Source organism: Lissotriton helveticus, chromosome 3_2 (assembly GCF_964261635.1).
Source record: "Lissotriton helveticus chromosome 3_2, aLisHel1.1, whole genome shotgun sequence".
Lineage (NCBI taxonomy): Eukaryota > Metazoa > Chordata > Amphibia > Caudata > Salamandridae > Lissotriton > Lissotriton helveticus.
The window spans coordinates 121,639,252-121,662,372 of record NC_136062.1 but is presented as its reverse complement, the minus strand read 5'-3'; the positions used below and the strand labels follow the sequence as shown (position 1 = coordinate 121,662,372).

At 50.0% G+C, this 23,121-nt stretch overlaps 1 protein-coding gene across 4 annotated transcripts in view; it reads left to right on the top strand.

Moving 5' to 3' along the window:
• ZNF280D (zinc finger protein 280D) overlaps positions 1-23,121 on the top strand; it is a 722,832-nt gene that overhangs the window by 53,407 nt on the left and 646,304 nt on the right. The window lies entirely within an intron of this gene.

Sequence of the window (23,121 nt, the reverse complement as noted above, 5' to 3'; positions counted from 1 at the left end):
CGGAAGAAACTTTTGGGTGGGATAACCGGAAGGTTGGTAAAATAGTATAGTAGTCGGGGGACGATTATCATTTTAGCGAGAGCCACTAGACCGATAGGGGCCAGTGGGAGGTTTTTCCAGAATCCCACCGAGGCGCGGATGCTGCTGAGGACTCTGCGATGGTTACCCTCGTATATGTCGGAGGGCGAGCGATAGAGGCGAACACCTAGATAGCGAGGGGCGCCCGTGGCCCAGGAGAGGTTCTGCATACCGATCCGGACTTCCTGAGGGTCCAGGGAAGAATATAGGGGGTACACCACCGATTTCTCCCAGTTCACTCGGAGGCCAGATGCCTCTGCGAACTCGGATAGGATCGTCCAAATGGGGTTAGGTCCCCAGTGATGTCCCGAACATATAATAGAACATCGTCCGCGTACATAGAGACACAGTGGATCGTATCGGCTATGGGGATGCCCCACTCTGCGCCCTCCTGGTGCAGACGAATCGCCAGCGGCTTTCCAGCCAAGGCAAAGATCAGCGGCGAAAGGGGGCAGCCCAGTCTTGTACCTCGTTCGACTCGTAGCGGGGCTGAGATGTATTTGCCGAGTCTGACTCGGGACGTTAGCTTAGTGTAGAGTAGCCAAGTGTATTGTAGGAGGGTGGGACCTATGCCGTTCGGGGAAGAACGTCAAAGAGGTATGGCCATGTTACGGTGTCGAAGGCTTTTTCGAGATCTAAAATAATACAGGCCGCGCGCGGAAAGGCGTCACCCACCTGATCCTGAATATGAAACACCCGCCTGATGTTCTGGGAGGTGTTCCTGCCGGGGACAAAACCGTTTTGGTCTGGGTGTATTAGGGGACGGAGTATATGCTCAAATCGGGTTGCCAGAATTTTCCCCAGGATTTTGCAATCCGCTGGGAGAAGCGTGATGGAGCGATAAGAGGACAGCAGTTCCGGGTCCCTATGCGGTTTAAGAAAGGACACAATCACTGAGTCCCTGAGAGAGCTTGGGAGTTCTCCACGCTCGAGGGCATCGGCAAACATGGACGATAACCGGGGGGGTCAACAATTTGGAGAAGGTACTGTAGTACTCGAGAGGTAGTCCGTTTAGGCTTGGGGCCTTGTTCCGAGCGAGGGAGCGTATCGCACTAGAGACGTCGGCCGCTGTGATTTTCACGTCCAGGGTATCCCTGCCTGCCTCCGCTTTATGGGGAAGTGGCAGTGGATCGGGGGATCGCCTCCCCCCGTTGGTGTGTCTGTGTGCTGTACACGGTGGCATAATAGAGCTGGAACGCGTCGAGTATGTTCTGCTGGGACCGCACCAGAGTGCCCGCGGGGGTCCGAATCTCGGTAATGGGTGTCGCGTCCAAGTCCTGACGCGCCAGCTACGCCAGCAGTGTGCCCGTTTTGTCCCCTCCTTGTGGACACGGGTGGCATAGGCTCGGAAATTGAATTTGCGCATATCCGCGACAGCGGTTGCATGTTTCGATTTGGCCTCTGCCACCTGGGCCACTGTGGGCCGACTGAGTATCCTCCTTCTTGGTGAGGGTTGCTAGTGTCTGCTCCGCGTCGGCGAGTGTGCATTCGAGCGTGCGGCGGGCCCCGGCTATCTGTTTAATGCATCCCACCAGTCTGGTGGTGGCGGTCCCGGCGTTGCAAGAGAAATATTCTTGAATTGATTGCGCATGATCGTGTCGAAATACCTGATCCGTGAGACAGTCTCTCGGAAGGCGCCAGGTGGGCACCGGAGGGTGGGGCGGTCTCCACCGGAGCCGCAGGACGTGTGCGTCATGGTCGAAGATCACCTGGCCCAAGTAATCGGTTTGTTGAACTTTGGGTATGAGCGACGGGGTGCATAGAAACCTGTCCAGCCTGGTCCGCAGATTATGTGGAATGGAGTGGAACGAATATAGCCGACTATCAGGATGGTGCGCTCTCCAAGCGTCCATTAGGGACCAGTGTGTAACCCAGCGACGGAACCTCCCGGATCGTGTGTGGGCCGGGGAATGTGGAGGTGGTGGATGGGATCTGTCGAGTGTAACGTTGAGCTCACAGTTGTAGTCGCCCCCTAGTATCCACGCTCGCTCGAGAGGGAGTCCAAGTACCTATCTTGCTCCGTGTTGGGTGCGTATATGCTACCTAAGAGGACTGGCTGCCCGTCCAGTAGACCCTCCAACAGGACATATCTTCCCTCCTTGTCTACCACCCTACGTGTCTCCCTACGTGTCTCCCGAAAGGGGGCACCAGGGCGGACCCGGATTAGCGCGCCGCGCGCGAATGCTGAATAGGACTTGGCGCAGATGAGTCCGCGCCAGCGGGATCTGAGTTTGTCTGTCTCCGCTTCTGTGAGATGCATCTCTTGCAGCAACGCGATTTGGGCTTGTTGGCACTTAATATAGGCAAAGGCCGTATATCTCTTACGTGGTGTGTGTAAACCACGCACTTTCAGGGCGAGTATGCTAAGATCTGCGTGCTGCATGAGATGGTAGAAGAGGGGTGGCTTGCGCCTATACGTGGCTTCCCTAGCGTAGGATAGAAGGGCGCGCCTACGTGTGTGAGCGCGCGGCGGTTGGAGAAATCCCCCGTGTGCCTTTCTCTACGCGTGTCGTTTGCCCTTGCGCTCACGTCTTCTTTGAGGTGTAGGGGAGAAGAAAACAGGGGAAACGAAACCAACAACAACTGAATGAGGAAACTGTCCCAATACGTGGGGCGCATCGGCAAGCTCGATGCGTCCAAACTAGCTCTCCTGGAATCAGGGAGCAAACAGTCAAATCTAGGGGGTGGCTGGCCTGGCTTGCAAGGCAAGTTCCGTATCGGGCGTTTGCAGGAGAAGTGGTTGTCCATACGGGGTGTACTGTGTTCATCGTGTCTTGACGGGGGTTGTGAGCAGACCCCAGAAGGGGTGCCCATCCGCAGTGGTTTTTCAGCCAAGCACATCGTCTGTGGGCAGTCCGTGATATCGCTATTGGGCAGAGTCAGCGATCAAGGGTGTGACCGGGGGCAGGGTAATGGGGTCAGCCGTGAGGTGGGTTGCTGTCCTCTTCACCACTTGACGTGAACAGGTGTAGGATCCCCTCAACGTCGTCCTCCGACTGGGGTGCCCCGAGGTCAGTTACAGCTTGTAGGGTATTGCGCCGTTCCTGCATAAGCTGCTCCAGGTCTGGGGATTCAACGTCGTGGCGTTTAGCAGGATCTCTCCAGTTCCATTGCCCTTGCAGATGTGTATTCATTGTGGCTCTCTTCCTATTACGGGGTGTTATTTTACTGCGTCGCTGTGGTTGGGTCGCAGCCGGGCCACGCGTGCAGTGGAGATCCGCCCAGTCGCACGCCTCCTCGAGTGTGGCAAAAAAAAGCGTGGAGCCTGCGTGGATTACTTTCAGGCGGGCAGGGAAGAGCAGAGAGTACTGCACGCCATTCTCTCGTAGGCGTCGTTTCACCTCCAGGAAGGACACCCGAAGTTTTTGCACCGCCTTGGCGTAGTCCGGGAAGATCATTACGTGTTGGTTTTCGACCTGCAGGGGGCCCGCACGCCTGGCAGCCCGCAATACAGCATCCCGATCTTGGAAATGGAGAAATTTCGCCAGCAGGGGACGTGGAGGGCGGCCGGGCATTTGTCTCCCGTTTGGGACCCGGTGGGCCCGTTCCAACAAGAAGAAGGCGGTGCGGTCTTTCGTCGGAGTAAAGGATTTTACCCAGGCTTCAACATATTCGATGGAGTGTGCTCCCTCGACCCCCTCCGGCAATCCAATTACACGTTTGTTGCAGCGCCGGGAGCGTCCCTCCAACTCGTCCACCCGGTCCTCCACCGTGGCAAGACGGTCCATGGCCGAGCGGAGTGTCGTTTGCTGTGTCTTCAAGGTTGGGTGCACGTCCGCCAAAGTCTTCTCCCCCTCCAGGACCCTGTCCGCTAATTTCCGCTGGTCGTCACGGAGTAGGTTGATGTCTGTGGTGAGAGAGCCCAGGCGTTCCTCCATGGAAATCCTGGAGAGTTCAATGGCCACCAGGACTCTGTCCAGTTTGTCAGATATGGTGGGGTCCGGCTGCTGCGAGGACGTCTTGGCGAGGGTGCTAGCGCAGGGTTGGTTTTCCGGCGCAGTTTTGGGGACCGTCGTTTGCTGCACGGCTCTTGGTTTCCCCATGGTGTTGGCCCGGGGCGCAGCGTCCGCATTTTGGGCCTGCAGACGTGGGAGCGTGGTCGGGGCGCTGTCTCCCGGTATGGCTCGCCGCTTTCTTATGATAGGGGGCGTAGTGTGCCCTGAGATCGCCCGCGCCCCAACGGGGGCCGCTTCGCTGTGTCGCCAGTCGGGCTCATTAGGTGGGGCCCACTACACTTGGCAAACCTCGCGTCAATCCACACCTCGCACCCGCCTCAGCCAGCGAAGCGGGAGATCACCCCTCGAAGGACGCTGGACGCCAGTCTGATATGGATGGACAGGTGTAGCCCCAGGAACGCTGTCTGCTGTGGAATGATCGAGAAATCAGTCGACCCCGGTCGCCATTTTAGGGTCAGGCAGTGAAAGTCGTAGCTGTCTGTGTGCCAGCAGGGTGCTCGGGCCGTTGGGGGGGCAATCCGCAGTAGAAGGGAGAGGGGGGACCCGGGATCACACTCACCCCAGAAGACTACTCACAGGGTCGGGAGCGTCTAGTGATTCAATGGTGTTCCTGTGTGGGCGCCATGTTGAAGTCAGGCAGGCTTCGATGTCCGGCGGCTCCCGCCGATTCTCCGTGCCCCGGGGTTGGGGGGGGGGCTGGGGCTGACCCACCGGTCCCCCTCGGGTGCACGGTGTGTGCCGGGGAGGGGGGGTGGGGGTGGGGGTGGGGGGAGTCCTCTCAACCCCCTGCAGCAGTCCGCAGCAGCGCGACGGCACCCAGTGCCTGCCGGGCATCCCCGTCGGTTAATCAGGTTACAAGCGCGGGCTTCTGGCACCGAATCTGATGGCAGGAGGGGGTCACCATGATGGTAAGATCGGCTCTTGCCTCTGCCGATCAGCTCTAGCCTGGGCAGGACGTAGTTGGCCTCCCAGTCACCACCACCGACAGGCCGCCGCAATTGCAGTTTCTGGCGCGCAGCGCCGGAGCGATGCAGGATTCTCGCTCCTCCAGTGAAGCGAACCCGGGTTTCACCGACACGCTTGGCGCTGCAGGTGTTCCCGTGGATGGAGGGGGGTTCTGTCCCCAAACGGACCAGGAGAAACTGGCTATTAGGCCGCCCGTGTCAGGAGCCTCAGCAAGCAGCAGCCGCCATCGTGGCTCGCTAAGCCACGCCCCGATTACTATGGGATCTATATCCATCTTTCCAATATCATTTTCTCCTGATGCCCAGAACGTTTTATCAGTTGCTTAGTATTCAGGTGGTAGGTGAGTAACATCTGTCATTGTAAAACATTTGCTTAAATTATCAGAAGCTATTCATATATAGACACCCATCAGGAGAACAATACATTTTAGCATTCAGTCTTTTCACTAGGTCCAGACCTAGTAAGTTCTCAGCACAATTTTTAGTGAGCACAAATGGCGCAGGGGTGGTGAAGGGACCTATAGTAACATCTAGGTGTTTGGTGATGGGGCTCTGGATGGGGATACCTGAGAATCCCACTGATGTGTTCATTCTGCTGGGGAGAGGGGAACCCCTGGAGATTGGTCATGAGCCACAGAGGTGCGTGTGGCACCTGTATCAACAAGGATGATGTGTAATTCCCCTTCTAGATCCACGGTGGCATATGGACCTGCTTGATTAACAGGAATCATTACCTTATTTCCACACTTTTTTATTGCTATCCTATTTTGAATACTCAAGGGTTTTGTAATGAGTCAGTAAAATCCAGGGGTGTGGAATTTAGTAAAATATCTACTTGTCCATGGGGCAGGTTGCTTCATAAATCTACTTGTCCTGGAACAAAATCCACTTTTCCCTTTAGTGCCATGTAGTGCGGCGACAAATTATGGCAGCAAGCTGTTATATAGTCTCTCCGATTGATGCCAGGGCTCATACCAAAGTAATGTTTGAATACTAGCAATCCCTTTACCACGTTTCCACAGATCCACATACTGGGACTGAAGGTAGTGGTAAGCAATAGCTCCAGGCTTGGAATGCCCTTTTGATCTGTGCAAATCTACTAACTTGCATGTTTTAAGGGTTTTCAGCAACTCTTCTCTAATCTTTTCCCATACTGAGAAATGTTGGAAATTCACTCCTGACAACAGCAGATGTAAACCTTCTTCCAGAGTTGGGAAAAAAGTGGTTGGAGGGAAAATGAACTTTCAAACACTCAGGTTTTCGCATGAGCAAATCTACACATGCAAATTTGCTCATGCTAAAATGCAGTTCACAAATATTTTCTAGGAGTACTATTTATTGCCCTGCTTCTGGAAGTTCTTGTAAGTTCTTGGAAGTCTCTTTTGAGACTTTCTTTAATAATTGGGCCCCACATTTTGGTCTGGCGTCAACCATGACCTTTTGTGTGTATTAAAATTCTCTCTCACTCTCTGTATCGGCTGGCTTCACTGAGAGTGACAGCAGTCTGCTCTTTCGCAAGTAGTTTTGTTCAGTGCTAGTAACTAATTTAGCAGCGTGTGCTTTTTTGAGATCAAAAATCATTTTTGATTTTGCCAATGTTTGTTACAATGGTGAGGGCGCGGCAGCTCTCACATCAATAAGGTTTTACAAAAACCATGCCAAAACAAGTCACGCATTGCCAAATAAAAAACTGACCACCAATTTCAAATCTACTGGCTTTGCCAATGCTTGTTTAATTTTATGTTTCCCATATTCTTATTGAAATTGGTTACACTGATTTTTCTAATATGAATATTTTTGAGAAATAAGAGCATGCATCAACACAGTCATAAATGATGCTGCAAAGAAATGGTACGTGAAATTTGATAGTAGTTTAACAAATTGTCTTTTTTTCCTACTTTCATTTTTTGGGGAACATTTTATATTGAAAGCAAAGAATCCTTAATCTTGCTTTAAAGCTTCTGCAAATAATTACATCTAATCAGAGAGCATTCTGGGAGCAATATGCATAGCCTCATATTGCCAAACTTTTAAATCGTGTGTACACATTTTTATATTGGAACCACTGTCAGCAGTGCATTAGAACTTCCATTTACTTAGAGCGCTCACTCTAAAAATAAAGGCTTTCAATTAATAAACCATAAACACAACTATGAACAGCATTAACATATGCACACAAATATTAACTTAACTGCAGGCAGTGCCCTTCCCTGATCCTTAATGTGGTACTGCAAACTTGGCAGCCAAAGGGTTTGTGCTGCAAGGGGTTGGGCCTACTTGTCCCAAGGACAAAATACCATTAAAACTTGTTGCCCTTGACCCCAAACAATATGTCCTGGGCGTCGGGCTATAGGAATTCCACATCTCTGAAAATCTTCAGTTTAAAAATGTCTGTCAACTTGCTGACCATCAAAATAATTCTGACGTCTGTTGTCATTCTGATGCTGGGTAAAATCTGGCCTATTTGTGCCACCTTTCCCTGTACCCCTTGACACTGAACTACCTCTTGCCACAGCTGGTTGGCCCTGTAGGCTAGGGCATCCATCCTTCCAATGAGCTTCCTGAAAGCAATAGGCACACTGATTTTGGCCTAATCCTGCTCTGTGTTGCTGCGCAGGAGCCGATGAGACTCTGCCAGCCCCTCTTCCACGTCTTCCTCCCCTCAAATTTCCCATACCCTTTTGTTTTCCCCAGACAAGGTAAGATTTCAGGGACTCTTTATTAGCCATCCACTCTCCGAATCACCAGTGGACTTCAACATTCTAAGGTAGACTCCCATGGGAGAGTCCACTGGGGAACAAGGGCAGCGGTGGAAGGGACGTACCAAGGTACGGAAAGGAGATTACAACACACCTCCCCAACAATACAGGTTTAAACATTTGACAATCCTGTCACAACTCCACACTTGTCCATTCTCAAATAGTACCACATTGTTGTAGGACTTGGCTACATGACAAGGAGGGTAAAATGTACTTTAGTTCTGGTAGACTTTAACACTCCTTTTGACTTGGACCCAATCTCCTACCCTCCACCTGGGATCTTTCACCCCATTCTTCCCATCGTACCACTCCTTGTATTTCCCTTGGTTTAGTTCTCGTTTCTTTCCTGTTTCCTTAAGATTGGACTCAACCACCCTACCATCCCTCAACCAGATGGGGTTAAACTTTGTATAGGGTTCTCTTCCTCTGAGAGCGACAAACGGGGACACCTCTGTGATGATGTTGAGTGACGTGTGGTAGGCCCATAAGCAGTCCCGCAAGGATGACTCAACCTTGTGACCATTTACTACAGCTAGTTGTATGTGTTCCTTAATAAGTCTATTGGCTCTTTCAAATAGGCCGTTTGCCTTAGGGCAATATAGTGCTGTTCTCTCGTTCTTGATATTTTCTAGAAAGTCCTTTATCTGTTGGGAAGGAAACTGTACCCCATTGTCTGTGACCAGGGTAGATGGAATACCCTCCCGTGAGAATACGCCGTTGAGGAAATCTAAGACCGCATTTGTGTTGACCCCATGGATGAACTTGTGTGTGACCCAGTGTGAGGTGTAATCAACCAGCACCAGCATGAACTTTCTGTGCATCCCTAAATTGTTCATTGGCCCAATTATGTCAATGGCCAGTTTGCAGAGTCCATCCTAGGGAACCAGTCGTTTACTCTAACTCTTTTCTTTGTCATGCTCCGCTCCAGGTGTCCTTCATGGGCTAATTACACACCTCTGGGCTAATTCCACAATTCTTCTCCTCAACCCTTCTGGAGGTATAATCTTATTGTTGCGAAATCTTTCCCTCTTATGGTGCTCAATTCAGACCTGACCTCCCAAAAGTCTGATTGCCTCATCAGCCTCCCTGTATTTACTGAGCCACCCTTCTACCATCATCTTTTAACTTATACAGCCCCTTATCTTCTTCCAAAAGACACACAATTGATGGTTGGAATGCAGAACAAATCAAAACATTCTCCTCCAGTCAATAGATCTGGGTTAAATCCATAATTATTTTGCTCACCATGTTTAGACCTGGCCATATGCAAATCATTCTTGACCCTGTGCCTCATGGGAACCGTCTAGCCTGAATTGCCAGGGTCAAGACTGATTTGCATATGGCTGGGTCCAAACTGGAATGGCACGGAGAGCAAAAAAACGATGGATTGAGGCCCAGATCTCTGTACTGAGGTGAATGTATGACATTGTTCTGCATTCTGTCTATCAATTGTTCTTTTGCCCTTATCTTCTTCCATGTTTTTACCCCACTCTTCTTCTGTTAATGCAGTATCAGTTATGGCTAGAATGGGACTGTCTAGCACTTCCTCACACGGTTCACTGTGTAATTGTGAACAGGACAAGAAGTCTGCAGTTTTGTTTTCACCCCCCGGAACATACTCCACCCTGAAGCAAAAATTCTCAAGTCCTAATATCCATTTGCAAATGTGGGGTGTGCCATGTTCCATTCCTTTGACCGTGAACATGAAGGTAAATGTTGTGGTCAGTGTGGATAGTGACATTCACCCCCCACAGGAAGAACTTAGTGTTTCACTTCCCAGTAACATGCTAGGGCTTCCTTCTCCACTACCGAATAGTTGCTCTCTGCTTTAGTAAGACAGCGGGAGGCAAAGGCAATGATTTTTTCCGCACTGCCTTCTTTCTAAGACAGTGTTTCTCCCTGGCACTTGCTTGAGGAGTCTGTAGTAAGAATTGCTTTTTGCCCCACCCCGGAGAACTATCAATTTCCTCTTTTAATGTATCCACTGTACACTTTTGTTCCTCTAGCCACTCAAACTACTTATTTTTCTTCAATAGCTCACAAAAGTATTCACACTCCTCTGAAAAGTTTTAAATGTAGTTTGCCATATAGTCCAGTAAACCCAAGAATTATTTCAACTCATCCCTGCTCTTGGGATGCAGGGCGTCTCTCACAGCTTTCAACAAGTTGTTTTTTGGTCTAAAACCATTTTCTGAAATGGAGTGCCCCCTATATTCCACTGATGTCACTCTGATGTGGCACTTAGATTTCTGTACTGTCAATCCAGCCTCCATCAGCCTTTTGTAGACGTCCCTGAGGGTCTTGTCATGGGCCTCAGATGTCTGTTCATACACAAGGATGTCATCCTGGAAACTCATGGTGTTGCCCACGTCTCTCAAGACTTGGTGCATTATCTTTTGAAAGACTGCCGCACCGATGCCAGACCGAACAGCATTCTTTGGAACATGTATGTTCACTGTGGGGTGATAATGGCTGTGAACGATCTAGAGTCTGGGTGGAGATCTACCTTGTGGTAGGCCATGAAGAGGTCAATGACCCTAAAGAACTTAGCTGGTCCCATGGTATTAAGCATTTTGTTTATGTTCGGGAGTAGGTGTCTTTCAACCCAGATGCTTTCATTGAGGCTGCGCAAGTCCACTCATAAACGAATGCTGTTCCCCCTGGCTTGAGATGAAATCTCGATTGGGGCCAACCTTTCGGACGTATAAATTGGTTAGATGACGCCCATATTGCACAATCTTTCCAACTCCTTCTCTAAGGGTTCCTTCATTAAATGAGGTACCTGGGGCGAAGCTTGTACATAGTTGGTCTAGCATTAGATTTGAACTTAATCTTATGTTGGAAATCCTGGAGAAGACCAAGCTTCTCCGAAAATAACTTGGGGAACTCCTCACATATACTTGCTCCGGTTTGTGTAACATCCAGCACAAGCACTTTTTGGTTTTAGGGGTTAATCATTATGCCCAACTCTTTCTGATGTTGCCATCCCAATAAATTGGATCCCTTTCCTTCCCCTCCTTATTCCTTCCTTTAAATTCAATGTGCATTTTTTAAATTCCCATTAATGGTATGGGTTGTTTGGTATAACATGAGGGTGACAGATCGGGCTTTTCTAGAATCACATTCACATCAACATTCATGTTTACAAAACTGGCATGGCTCAACAAAGTATGTGGCGTACAAGAATCTGCATACATGGTGACAACATTCTTGTTTAGCATCACATCACATTTGGGATAACTGACATTTATACTTCCCACTGTGTCTGTTACTTGGAGGACAAATCTTCTTTCACTAGGAGAGACATTGTGAGGAAACGCACTGAAGGGGGGGGAAACAACAACCAGCAGAAGAGAAGGCGCTCCACTCAGAGTTTGATATAGAGGTGCGCTTTTATTCTGCACGTCAAAAGTCCAACAGAAACAACAGGGCTCTCGGGGTTCCGAGATAACACACAAAAGGTCCTCAGTTCTGGACGTTTATGGCTTCCTGAGCCGGCCGGTGTGGATCGACTTGCAGCAGGGGTCCACGTCTCAACAATAGAAGGTCTCCAAAGGCACTCAAAATAAGGAAAGAAGAGACCCGGGGTTACTGGCGCTGCCAGATTTCTGAATACGAAGGAGGGGGAAGGGGGAGTGAGGGGGATCACCAGGGACCGCTACCACAGTGTAAAATAGAAACTGCAAGCGTTTGTGTGCATACAACCGGGGGGGGGGGGGGTGCGAAAACGCCTAACATGTCCTGTGACCACCCGCAACCACCCCTACCCTCCCTGTGAGAACAGTCCCCTTAACCTGGCCCGTACCTTGTGGAGCCACACTTCTCCTCCTGAAGTGTGGCGGGCGGAGCGTGGTCTCGTTGGCCTCCCGGCTTTATCTCTTCTTGGGGCGAAACGGCTTCCGAGTCCTCCTTCCTGGCTTCCTGGGACGATACCGCTTCCGCGTTCTCTCTCCGTGGGGCACCGTAGTCTTCACGAGGCTCGCTGGACGTCTCCTGCTCTCCGGTCCTGTTCGCCGCGTTCTCTTCCGGGTCTCGCGCTGTGAGCGCCACCGTTGTTCCTGATTGGAGGGAGGGTGATGGCGGCAGCGGCGGAGTTCCCTCCTCCGGGAAGGCCCACGCTGCCTTAAAGGGACTGTATCCGTTCTGTAGTTGGGGCGGAAAGGAATACGGGCTAATGTCGTCACCCGTTCCGTGGCAGGCAGGGACCCCCTGACGGACATAACTAACTGTTTTTTACTGAACTCCCTTCTTTTCCCCCACCCTCTTGAACTCCCTTCTTTTCCCTACCCTCTCTATTGTTGGGGTCATTTTCTCTACATACTCTTGCGAAATGCCTCCTACGTTTGCAATTCTTGCATGTCACGCTTTTGTCTGGGCATTGAGCATTGTTAGCTAGATGGTTGCTGCTGCCACGTCTGTAACATCTGTGTTTCCTTTCATTAAGGTGCGATTTTGTTCTGTATACTTTCCTTCCCTTTGACTTTACAAATCTTGGTCTCCTCTACATACTCTTTTACGCTGGCGACCAACTCAGTAGGAGATTCAATTTCTCTGATACACTTGCCTGTGTGCTTTACAGATTGGGCAATGGCATTGTTTCCCGGAGAGAAGGATTTTTGGCCAGCAATTTTTCCTGTATGCGCAAATTATTCGCGCAGCGTACCAGCTGGCCCTTTATAAGAGAATCAGTTAGGTTCCCAAAGTCACACAATTGGCTTAGGCCCCATAAGGTAGCTATGTAGTTGCTGACAGACTCCTGTTTGCCTTGTGTTCTGCAGAAGAACCTATGATGTTCCAACACCACGTTTATTTTGTGTCCAAAATGAATTTCTAGTTTTGCCACCTTGTTTGCAAAAATGTCCAATGCTCCCTCTTTCCCTTCTCCATTATTCTCTGGTTCTGGCAGTGTCTCATAAATTTTCCGACCTTATACACCCAAATTATGTAGTAAAATGTGCTGTTTCCGCAACAGAGAGAACCGTCCCCCTCCCATCCCAATCTCTACCAGATAAGATTCAAAAAGTTTGACCCAGTCTTTCCAATTTCTCTCTGGCTCTCCGCTCTCATTAAGGAATGATGGGGGTTGGCTCATGCTCGCTGCGGCCATCATTGTGCACAGTAGGGGAGACTTACTGCACAGGGAAGCTAACAGACAGCGGGACAGGGAGACAAGTCATACCGGAACCCAAGAAAACGGCAACGGGTGCTGTTCTAACAAAAGCAAAAGAAAACACCCAAGCACAATACTACGCTAGGCTGGTGCTGGTTTAACTGGGTACCGGTGAATCAAGCGTGTCCCCCCTCTCCCCCACCTCCTACCCCCTCCCCCCAGCCCACACACACCCTCAGGCAGAGTGTTGCTGAGACACTGATATAGATGTCTCTTGTAGCACGCTGTTGAAATAGGCGATCTTTCAACCCAATCGATATGTGTTGAAAACAACTCTCACCCTTCGCGCAGGCTCCGTTCCTCTCGAAAGACACTGCTTCCCTGCAGCTGTCTCTGGAGCACGCCTGCACTTTTAGAAAACCGCGCTCCCTCGTCTAGTAGACTGTTTTCTGTCGGGGAACGGCTCCGCCACACACATGTGCAATACATGACGAGGCTACAGCACGCTGCACAACCCCCTGCTCACGGAAATCCAGTTAGGAGGCACCCCATACACTCGACACTGCTGCAGAATTGCTGCTCGGATTGAAGGGGTCACTCGCTTCGTGGATACTGTAATTCTGAAACACCACGAATAACCCTGCGACACACAGCCAGAAGGGAATTCTCCTCCACTCCAGTCAGGCGGCACCCCAGACACTCTAAACCACTGGAGGTTTGCTGCTTGGCTAAAAGATTGAGCCCTGCGGTACCCCGTGTCTAAGTGATCGTACTTCTGATTTGAAAGGTGGGCAATGGACTTGGAATTGTCTATTTGCCAGGAATGCGCGCATCCATTCGTGAGCCAGGTCCTCAATTCCAGCCTCGCTAAGGCGCGAGAGTAGTAGGGGGTGTGAGACGGTATCAAATGCCGCGCTCAGATCTAACCAGAGGAGCGCAGCTGTCCTCCCCTTATCTACTCTACCTCTTAATAGCTCTGTGGAAAAGAGAAGAGCTGATTCGGTAGAATGATACGCTCTGAACCCTGACTGCGAGGGTTGGAGATAATGACCCTCTTCTAAGTGTTTTATTAGCTGGGCATTGACTATCTTTTCCACCACCTTAGCGCATAAGGGCTGGATTAGCGAGAAAAGGGTCCTAAAATTTATGGGACGTGGCCCTACCAGGCACAAAGGCCGATTTGTTAGGTAGTACAAGCTTATCAAGTAATAGGGACAGTCGATTGGCTAAAACTTTCACTAAACGTTTTGTGTCGCTGTTCATCAAGGACAACGGCCTGTAGGAGTCGCAAGACTCCAGCGGCTTCCCAGGCTTCAGAAGTGACGTGACTATCGCTTCTCTCATCGAGGATGGTAATATGCCCACCTCTAATGACGCCTCATACACCTCCTTCAGTACTGGAGCCATATCCTCAATATAGGCCTTGTAGAATTCGGCCGGGAGGCCATCCGACCCCGGCGCCTTCCCATTCTGAAGCTGCATAATAGCTTCCCTGATCTCATAGAGTTCAAATGGAATACTTAAAAATTCTCGCTGGGTATCTCCAAGCAGCCGAGCGCCACGTCCCCCATGAATTCCTCTAAATCAAGACCCCCTGCCTTTGAGACGTGTATAGTGTAGTGTAATGTGTAGTGTAATGCGTAGTGAATGCTTTGCGAGTCTCGATGTGCTGAACCATCCACCTCCTGAATTTCTATGATGTGCGCTCTAAATCGAGGGTTTCATGTCACCGCTGCCAACACCTTCCCTGGCCTTTCATCCTACCTATATCTACGCGCTGTCCAGTACTTGCGCCCGGAACTTCGCCTCCCCATGCGCAGTATCCTCGTATTCAGTCAAAGTTGTACGGAAATCTTTCAACACTTGTCCCACCTCTCCCCGTCCCATGCGCCTCACCATTTCCTTCAGATCTCGATCCAGTTTACGTATCGTGTTCTGTAAATCCCTCGGAACCCCAAAGCTCTTAGACATGCAGTGCCCACGAATCGTGACTTTGAATGCTTCCCATATCATTTCAACATTGTCAACTGTACCTTTATTTTGGACAAAGAAGTCTTTGATTTCTTCCTCTAGTTCTGCGCGGAACACCATATGCTAGAGAGCCGTGGGTTGTAACCGCCAGCTCGGCCGAGGCCGATCATACCCCGGAGGTGATAGGGAGACCTTAACCGGGCAGTGATCAGAAAAGGTCCGAGCAAGGTGTACGACATTTCTAATGGTCGGGCACAGTCCTCTTATTAGCAGGCAGTAATCTCTGCGTGCCCAGGTCTCTCTACAGGGCGTAAAATGTGTACCTTCGTGCTGTAGGGGATGCATGTATCTCAAACTATCTACCAGTTCACCTTCGGCTATGATTCCCTGTAAAACTTCCTGCGCTTTCGTGTAATGTTGCAGACCTGTATTGGATCTGTCTATGTGTGGTTGAAGGGCAACATTAAAATCGCCCCCCGAGATAATGTGGGTCGAGCCAGCCGCCAGAATTTTACCCCATAAATTTGTGAAGAATTCCGGGCAATCCAAATCGGGACCATAGCAGTTAGCTATTGTAACCGTTTCACTGCCCAACCGCCCCCACAGTATGGTATACCGCCCTTGTTAATCCTCTAGTACTCCCATCTTCTCCAATTTTGTATGTTTACTAATTAGTATGGCCGTACCTCGTGCATAGGACGAGTAGGATGAGAAAACACGGCAGCTCGTCCAGCGACTAGCGAAGACATTTGTAGCACTTGGTGCAATGTGTGTTTCGAGCAGGAGTGCCACTTGAACCCGCTGCCCGTCCAAATATGCCAATACCTGTCTCCGTTTCCTCGGATCCCCAAGGCCCCGAACATTCCAGGATATCACCCTGAAGGTGTTACTATCCTCCTGTGTCATCAAACCGATCCCTTCCCACCTGACCTATGTAATGTAAGGGTGTATATTCCAAGATTTGCGTGCAGCCACACCCAACTGGAAGAAAAAAAACCTGTGTACTTAACCCACTGTGATTATCAAACTCCCCTCCCCCCCACCCCCTCCCACTGAAGCATCCCAAACATGCCAGTAGATAGCTGCCCTCCCACCTCCCTCCTCCCCTACAACCCCCATCTCCTCAGGTAGTCCAACTGGGTCTGAATCATGTCCTCGTACACCTGTATGGAGATGCTCGAAAAACAACAACATCTTAGTAGCAAAAAATGGGGTTCTCCAAGTGGGGAATATGCCTATGTAGCACACGAATGCCTCTCATCAGACCGCACTCCATGTTCACACAGCGGTGTCCAGGTCTGACTCGAGGGTGACAGACAGTACATTACCCACTCTCGTCTCTCCTGTTGTCTGTGAAGCAAGGGCTTTGATGCACACACACTCAGCGTCCTGTCCCATGCTTCTCTTGTGGATTAACGCATCAGCCATATTTGTATAGTATGAGGTGCATCTCTACAGTACGAGGAATCCATGTGCTGCAGTGTTCATTCTTGCTCAGGTGATTGCGATCTGGGGGGGGTCTTCCGGGTCCCGTTGCATCCTATTCTGCCGCTTAATGTGTTTCAAGTAATCTTCCACCTGCTGTGGATTAGTGAAGAATTTTTGCCTCCCCTGGTGGGTAACTTGCAGGCGAGCAGGATATAACAATGCGTAGTCTATCTGAGCTTGTCTGAGTTTTTGTTTGACTCCCAAAAATTTACGACGTTCCTCCTGCACTTGAAGCGTGAAGTCCGGGTGCATAGTGAAGGGTATAACATCATGCGTCAGATGCTGTTTCTCCCTGGCAACTCTTAAGGCGACGTCCCTGTCCCTGCAGTTCAACAGGCGAGCAATAATAGGCCTGGGGGTATTGTCCGGGGAGAGTCTCGGCCCTAGGGATCGATGTGCCCTTTCGACAACTAAGTGAGGAGAAAGCACTTCCGTACCCACCACTGCCTTTAGCAAGCGCTCAACGTACTCCTCCATTTGCCCTGTATTCGTACTCTCTAGTATACCTAAAATCCGTATATTATTCCTCCGGCTTCGTGCCTCAATGTCCTCTTTTTTTTGCCGCTATGACCCTGAGTAGCTTATCCATGAGTAGCTTATCCATTTGCGCTGCCGCCTTTATCAGTTTGGCCGTGGTGTCCTCTACCTCTGAGACGCGCTGCTCCGCTTCCTTGAGTCGCGTCTCGTGCACTTCTATCGTTCGAACTATGGCGCCCATCTGCGTTGAGACTGGTTCCATTTTCTGTGCCACGGTCGCTAAACCATGTCTGACTTCATTAAGAAGCGACTTGAGATCGTCGCTAGGTGCTTGCTGAGGTTCTTGCTGAGGGGCTTCTGCTACAGTATCTGCCTCCGCGTGTTGCTGTTTGGAGGTTTTTTTGGTCTCAAATGTGAGACGTGGCTGGGCGACATCTAAACTCCCCATCCTGACGCTGACTCTTAGCCCCGGGTATTCTCTGCCACCCGTCAACGCGAGGCACAGCTCGTCTTTTCTTTAGACAGCCCTCTAGCCCTAAGGAATATTTAAAAGTTCACCCACTGCTATGTGTCAGCAGGGCTGGCTGGAGCTCCGGGCTTCACTAAGGCATAAACAGCGCACACGCGTATAATGGCTAGCGCAGGCCTAGTCTGCCCCTACTCCAATGTTACTTCACTCAGTCAATTCAATGTAGCACGCTCCCTGTTGTTTTTCACCTCTACGTCGCTGACAAGGAGCAAAATGTTCCACACCGTCTTCCCCAATCCTCAAGACATGCAGCCCCTGTCTCGCTGCGCAGGACTCTCTCCCAAAGTCTGCAAGCTGAATCCGTTGTTCCCGCCAGTTAGTTCAGCACAGGGGCAAGCACACTCTACTGCCTCTCCCTATGCTCATCCCAGCATTACATCGGGTGGAGTGCAGCGCAGTATCTTCTCACTCGAAAGTCTATGTATAGCGCTGCCCCTCTCTCCTCTCGCCGCTAGCACCTCAGGTCATCCACTCTCGCCTCCAGCTCTCCGTACATCAGTAGCGGCAGTCCCTGTCTCAAGACCTTCCTCGCAACCTCGCTCCTGATTGACAATTCCCAGCATCCTCACCTGCACTTCTCAGTCGATGCAAGCGGAGGTCAAGTGCTAACTATATGATGCCTTCTCCTGGCCCAGTCTTCCTCTATGGCCATTAGTTGGCTGCGCCGTTAGTTGTCTGCACCCCCCACAGCGCGCCTGCCTCCTCAGCCTGCTCTTTTTCAGCCTTCAGTAATCAGGCACACAGCGGTGTCGGACAGCATGCAGGAAATCATACCCGTCTCCCAGGCAGATTATCGTGTGTGCTGATGGTACGTGCTGGCACCTGCTGCGTTGCGCTGACGCTAGGATCGTGGACAGGCAGTGTTGGGGTCCGGAGCCCCGCATCCAAGATGGCCGCCATGTATGTCTATGAACTGCGCCTCACCACCATTAAGTCCCTGAGGCCAGCCCGCCGCTAGTACGATGCAGCCTATATCCCTCCCGTCTCACCGCACTCTCAGGTCGCCGCAATGTAGTTTCCATCTGATGCTCTTCCAACGTCCTGCTGCACCGCAAGCCTGATCGGTGTTTTCTCCTGCTGGCTGAGCTGCCACGTTTGGGACCAGGGTCTCTCTTACTCAGCAGTGCCGCCCGTACGTTCCAGAGGCAGCAGGCTCCACTCCCGGCTCTCACTGCTCCTGCCTCTCAGCCGCTCCGAACAGCACTGCCAGCCGAGATTTCAGCACCTCTGGGATTGCAGGGCTTGTAGTTTGTCACCTCACACTTTTTCACACAAAAATGTAGACGATGAGCCGGATAATTAATGGTTTTATATGCTGCTCTGCGGGAGCCTCACTCCATGGCGGCCATTCCGCTAGTGCGCCACCTAGCGCCCCAACTCTTTTGGATCAGCTCTCTGCGATCCATATCTAGTATTAGGTCTGTCCCACTCCTATCTCTCAAATTACCACTATACTTGTGAATCGCAGGTGGGGTACTTGCAGGTGTGTTTCCAGCCTATTGGGATGCAGAAGGGGTTTGTCCAGTCACTAGCTTTGGTAAAAAATGTACCTGCGGGGTAGTCCAATTAATTTGGTGCAGGTATTGCTTGTCCTGCTTGTGACTGCTGATAAATTAAGTATTGGTCTGGGTAGGACAGGCAGTGGCTGACCTGGTAATGGTGAATAGGTAAGAGTGCCAACAAGGGATTTACTTTAGAAAATCAAATAAACACCAATCACTTGAATAAATCTGGTGTCAAGTCAAACAATGGTGGCTGACTCATGAACAATCAAAATTAGAATAAACTTATTTAAGCTTTGAGAAAATCTCCCAGAAAACGTTTTAAACACGGGTGTGTAGTTTCGCAAATCTAAATATTTAATGCAAACAAGTAAACTGGGTACAGAATTCTATACCTACATACAGAGACCGAGGTAAATCAGTTTTGTACAAAAAATATGACCTCTGGGTACAGTATGTGAACATCTATTCCAAGATTTCTATGTAATATAAAATGTTTTCCTGGAATTGTTTTCTGTTGCTCCCGATTCATTTTCCATTACAAAGAAATCTTTCCGGTCTTTTCTCCCTCTGCGTCCCTGGACCATTGCTTCCTTGTAGGCCTGAGCCTGGTGTTTCTGTCGATTCTTGTCTACGTCTTATAGGGAGCCACTCTTAAAGCCAGACCCAGGCCCCTTCTAGAGTTTGGAAAAAGTGTGAGGTGTCCTGGAATATCACTCTGAATTTTTCTGGGAATAGCAGCATATACTGGCCTTAACAGAGTCAAAGGTTCAACGTTGTTTCTGCACGTCCCGGGAGTAATCTGGGAACACCATTATCCGTGTATTAGTATACTTAATGTCACCTTTTTGCCTTATTTCTCGCAGTATGAGTTCACAGTCTTGGAAAATAAGGAAGTGTGCAATCAGGGGTCTAGGTGGGGCTCCCGGAGGTGGTTGAAAACTCTGTATCCTATGAGCTCTCTCCATTATAAAGCAAGGTGAGAACTGTGTGTTTGGGAGAGAGTCTTTGAGCCATGTTCTGAGGGAATTCACCGGTTCCTTTCAGTCAGATACCTCCGAGAAACCAACGAAGCGCAAGTTATTCGTCCAGGCCCTGTTTTCCGCATTGTCTACCCTCCAGGCCACCTCCTACAATGAGGCAGTCAGTCCTGTGACCTCCTTCCGCATGGAATTGGCTATGTCTTCTACTTCGGATATGCGCGCTTTCGTCACACTTTCCGAGACTTTACGTAGGTCCTGGTGCAGCAGAATCACCTCTGTATGCACCTCCGCCATCTTCCCCTCTAAAGCCTCTCTTGAAGCATGTATGGCCTGCAATATGGCCGCGTTGTCCACCTCACCCTCCGCTCCTTGTGATTGGAGGACTACTTCAGTATATTTTTCCAGTTTACCCTGTCTTGTGGGTTTTGGGTCTTTGTCGCATGTCATGTTTACGCCTGTAACTAGGATAATAAAATAGTTTTGTCAGGGTTTGGGTTTCTGTACCTTCACCGGGAGGGGAAGGGGGCACCCCATGGTATCTATGTCGTGTTATTCTGGGCAGTGAGAAAGAACCCACAGTGCCTCGCCTGTGACAGCCAGTTTGGACCCTTAATCGATCACTCCTCCTGCACGCTCTGGCCTTGACTACTTGTCTTCCTGTTGGTTCGGGGTCCCCCGATCATCACAACGCTGCCTCAGACGTGGAGCAACTATTCAAGCGTATTTGCCCAGGGAGGGGGTAACCGATCCATAACACAGCTTCAGGGTATGGCACATTGTCCTGTACTGCTCGTTGGCCCTTGGTGTGGTTCCGACACCCCTTGTCATCAGTTTGCTCTCACTATAAATCCAGCGCTGGAGCAAGGGAGAGCCTAGAGGAGCCCACAGTCTAAGTTCGCCTCCCGTTCACCTGTTCTCGTCCCTACCGGGGGCGTGTCTCCCTTCTTGCCCAAGTGACCCCTTCTCGACCTGCGCACCTAGGCTTGGAAAGAGGGGTATATTTCCTCCACTATCTTAAAGAAATGGGGGGCCAGAGTCTCGGATCAATACATGGAGCAGTAGCCCCCAGGTTCTCTTTCTCCTTCTTCAGAGGTATTCTTGGCACCTTCCTCTTGCCGCCACCGCCCCCCTCCGTTCTCCCCGTCCCAGCTCACCGCATCCGTCCTGCTCGTCTTTGTCCACTTGGCCGCTGGTCTTGCTGCTAATATTCAAAATGTGGGTGATGCCTGTGTGCTGTGTCCCCACGCTCGTATACTCCTGCACAGGCCCGGCATGGAGTGGTCACTTCTAAATTTCCTTTAGGCAGGTCCTCCTGTCTTCTCTGCGCCACTGGTCCTCCCCTATTACACCATCACCTCAATTTGTGCGTCTTGCTGTGGCCCTCTCCGGTGCCCACGGATACTCCCAGTCCCTGTCTCGGGTGTGTGGCAGTGAATCAGGCTTACCAGGCCTCCAAGGCCGCGTCTCGCTTTTCCGCTTCATCGGCCCTTCCTGTTATTGGCCAGTGCTCGTCAATCTGTCCTTCTTGGTCTTTTCTCCCTGCTCCTGCTTTCTTCAATGGAGATCACTTTATTATTGTTTTGCTGGGTTCTTGAGATGTAGCTCAGTGCTCGTACCTCCGCACTCCTCAGTCCTCTACTTTGCGCTTCACCGTGGGGTTAAGTCCCCCACTCGTTAGAACCGGGCAGCGCTACCCTTTGTGACTCTGGACGGGGCTCCGCGACGGCGGTCTTCCCGATCTCAGCCAGGGGGATGGTGGGGCTCCTGTATCCTACCTCAGCCCTCAACGGTCTCTTGAGCGAGTTGGTCTTCCTCAGTCCTCTCCTCTGGTCAGCTGATATCCTCCGTTGCTCCTGTAGTTCCGGGGTCAGGTCTCACCTTCTCCTCACTCTCAATCCGCCGTTAATATGTCAGGCAGAGGGGAGGCTGGATGCCCGCTTCTCACTATACTCTCCTAGTCACCACCGTCATCAAGGTGTACTCTGTCAGCTTATTCCACTAGCTGGCTGCTGCCATCTAGGGAACACGACTACTGCCACCCCTCCACTCTCCAGGGACCGTATCTCGCCCGTTATGATTTTTTGGGGGCTCCTCCGCAGCAGCAATAGACATGCGTGGGTATACAGTCCCCACCAGTACCTCAATGGTTTTCTAAGGCCAGGATTAATATACAGGATTCCTATCGGGCTGTCGGAGCCGCAAAGAGGCACAGCTACTCTGTCATCTTTCTGGCCACGCCCTGCATATACATACTTTTAAACAATTTTGAAACACATTGCTAAAATAAAAAATTTATATTATTTATGAGTATGCATATGTGCATCAATATGGGTTGACATTTCTATAGTGATATGTTTTAACCGCATGCGCGCTAGCGGTTTTCCCGCTGCACACTGCGATTTAAAAAAACCCGCGTTACGTGACGAGCTCAGGTCGTCTGCGTGGCGCAGGTTACGCCCATGACGAGCAGAGCTCGTCATCCGCCCCGAAGGGGTTAAAGATAGAAGTATGTCATATATATTGATAAGTGTAGATGAGTGCCTGTATATTGGCGTGCGTGCCTTTCTATGGCCCATAAATATATGCCTACCTATGTAACTGTGATCATACGAAAGGTACTTATAAGGGTATAAGAATATTTTTTAGATCTTAAAAAATATTGCTTATGTATAATTTTGCACAACATACATGTGTATTTGACCATGTAAATATTATATCATATATGTACATACAGGTATAGATAAATTGGGATCAGTTAAGTTCATTGTGCATGTATAAGTATATATGTGTATATATTTAGAAATGTGGGTTTGTCTGAGTACATGTTTATATTAATATTGTTAGATATATTAGAACAAAAAATGCTGCTGCTTACCATGTATGTGTCATATAGATAACATGCGTAGATGACACTGCTTAGTGTTTTTGTTTTAATTATACGTATATATCGCAGTATTACAGGATGTATATAGGATTATAGGGAAGATGTGTAAGTGTTAAACAATTTATTTAAATATGAAGTAACTGACAGCTCTGGCATGTGGAAGCAATTCCAGAGGTCCTTGAGGAGCATCACAGGCTTACTAATGAGAATATAGAGTGGCCCTTTAGGATTCAATCTCCTACAGGACATACTTCTCAGTTTACACAAAGCTGTGGTGCCTGTTGTAAGAACAGGCCTCCTTGCATAGATAAATTGGCATAAGCCAATAAGTAGCTGCATAACTATGTGCTGAATGGGAATGTAGGTCTAGCGTATGTACCAATTTCTTCTTGGTCCTTGGGTCGTTTTCATGGCTTGAA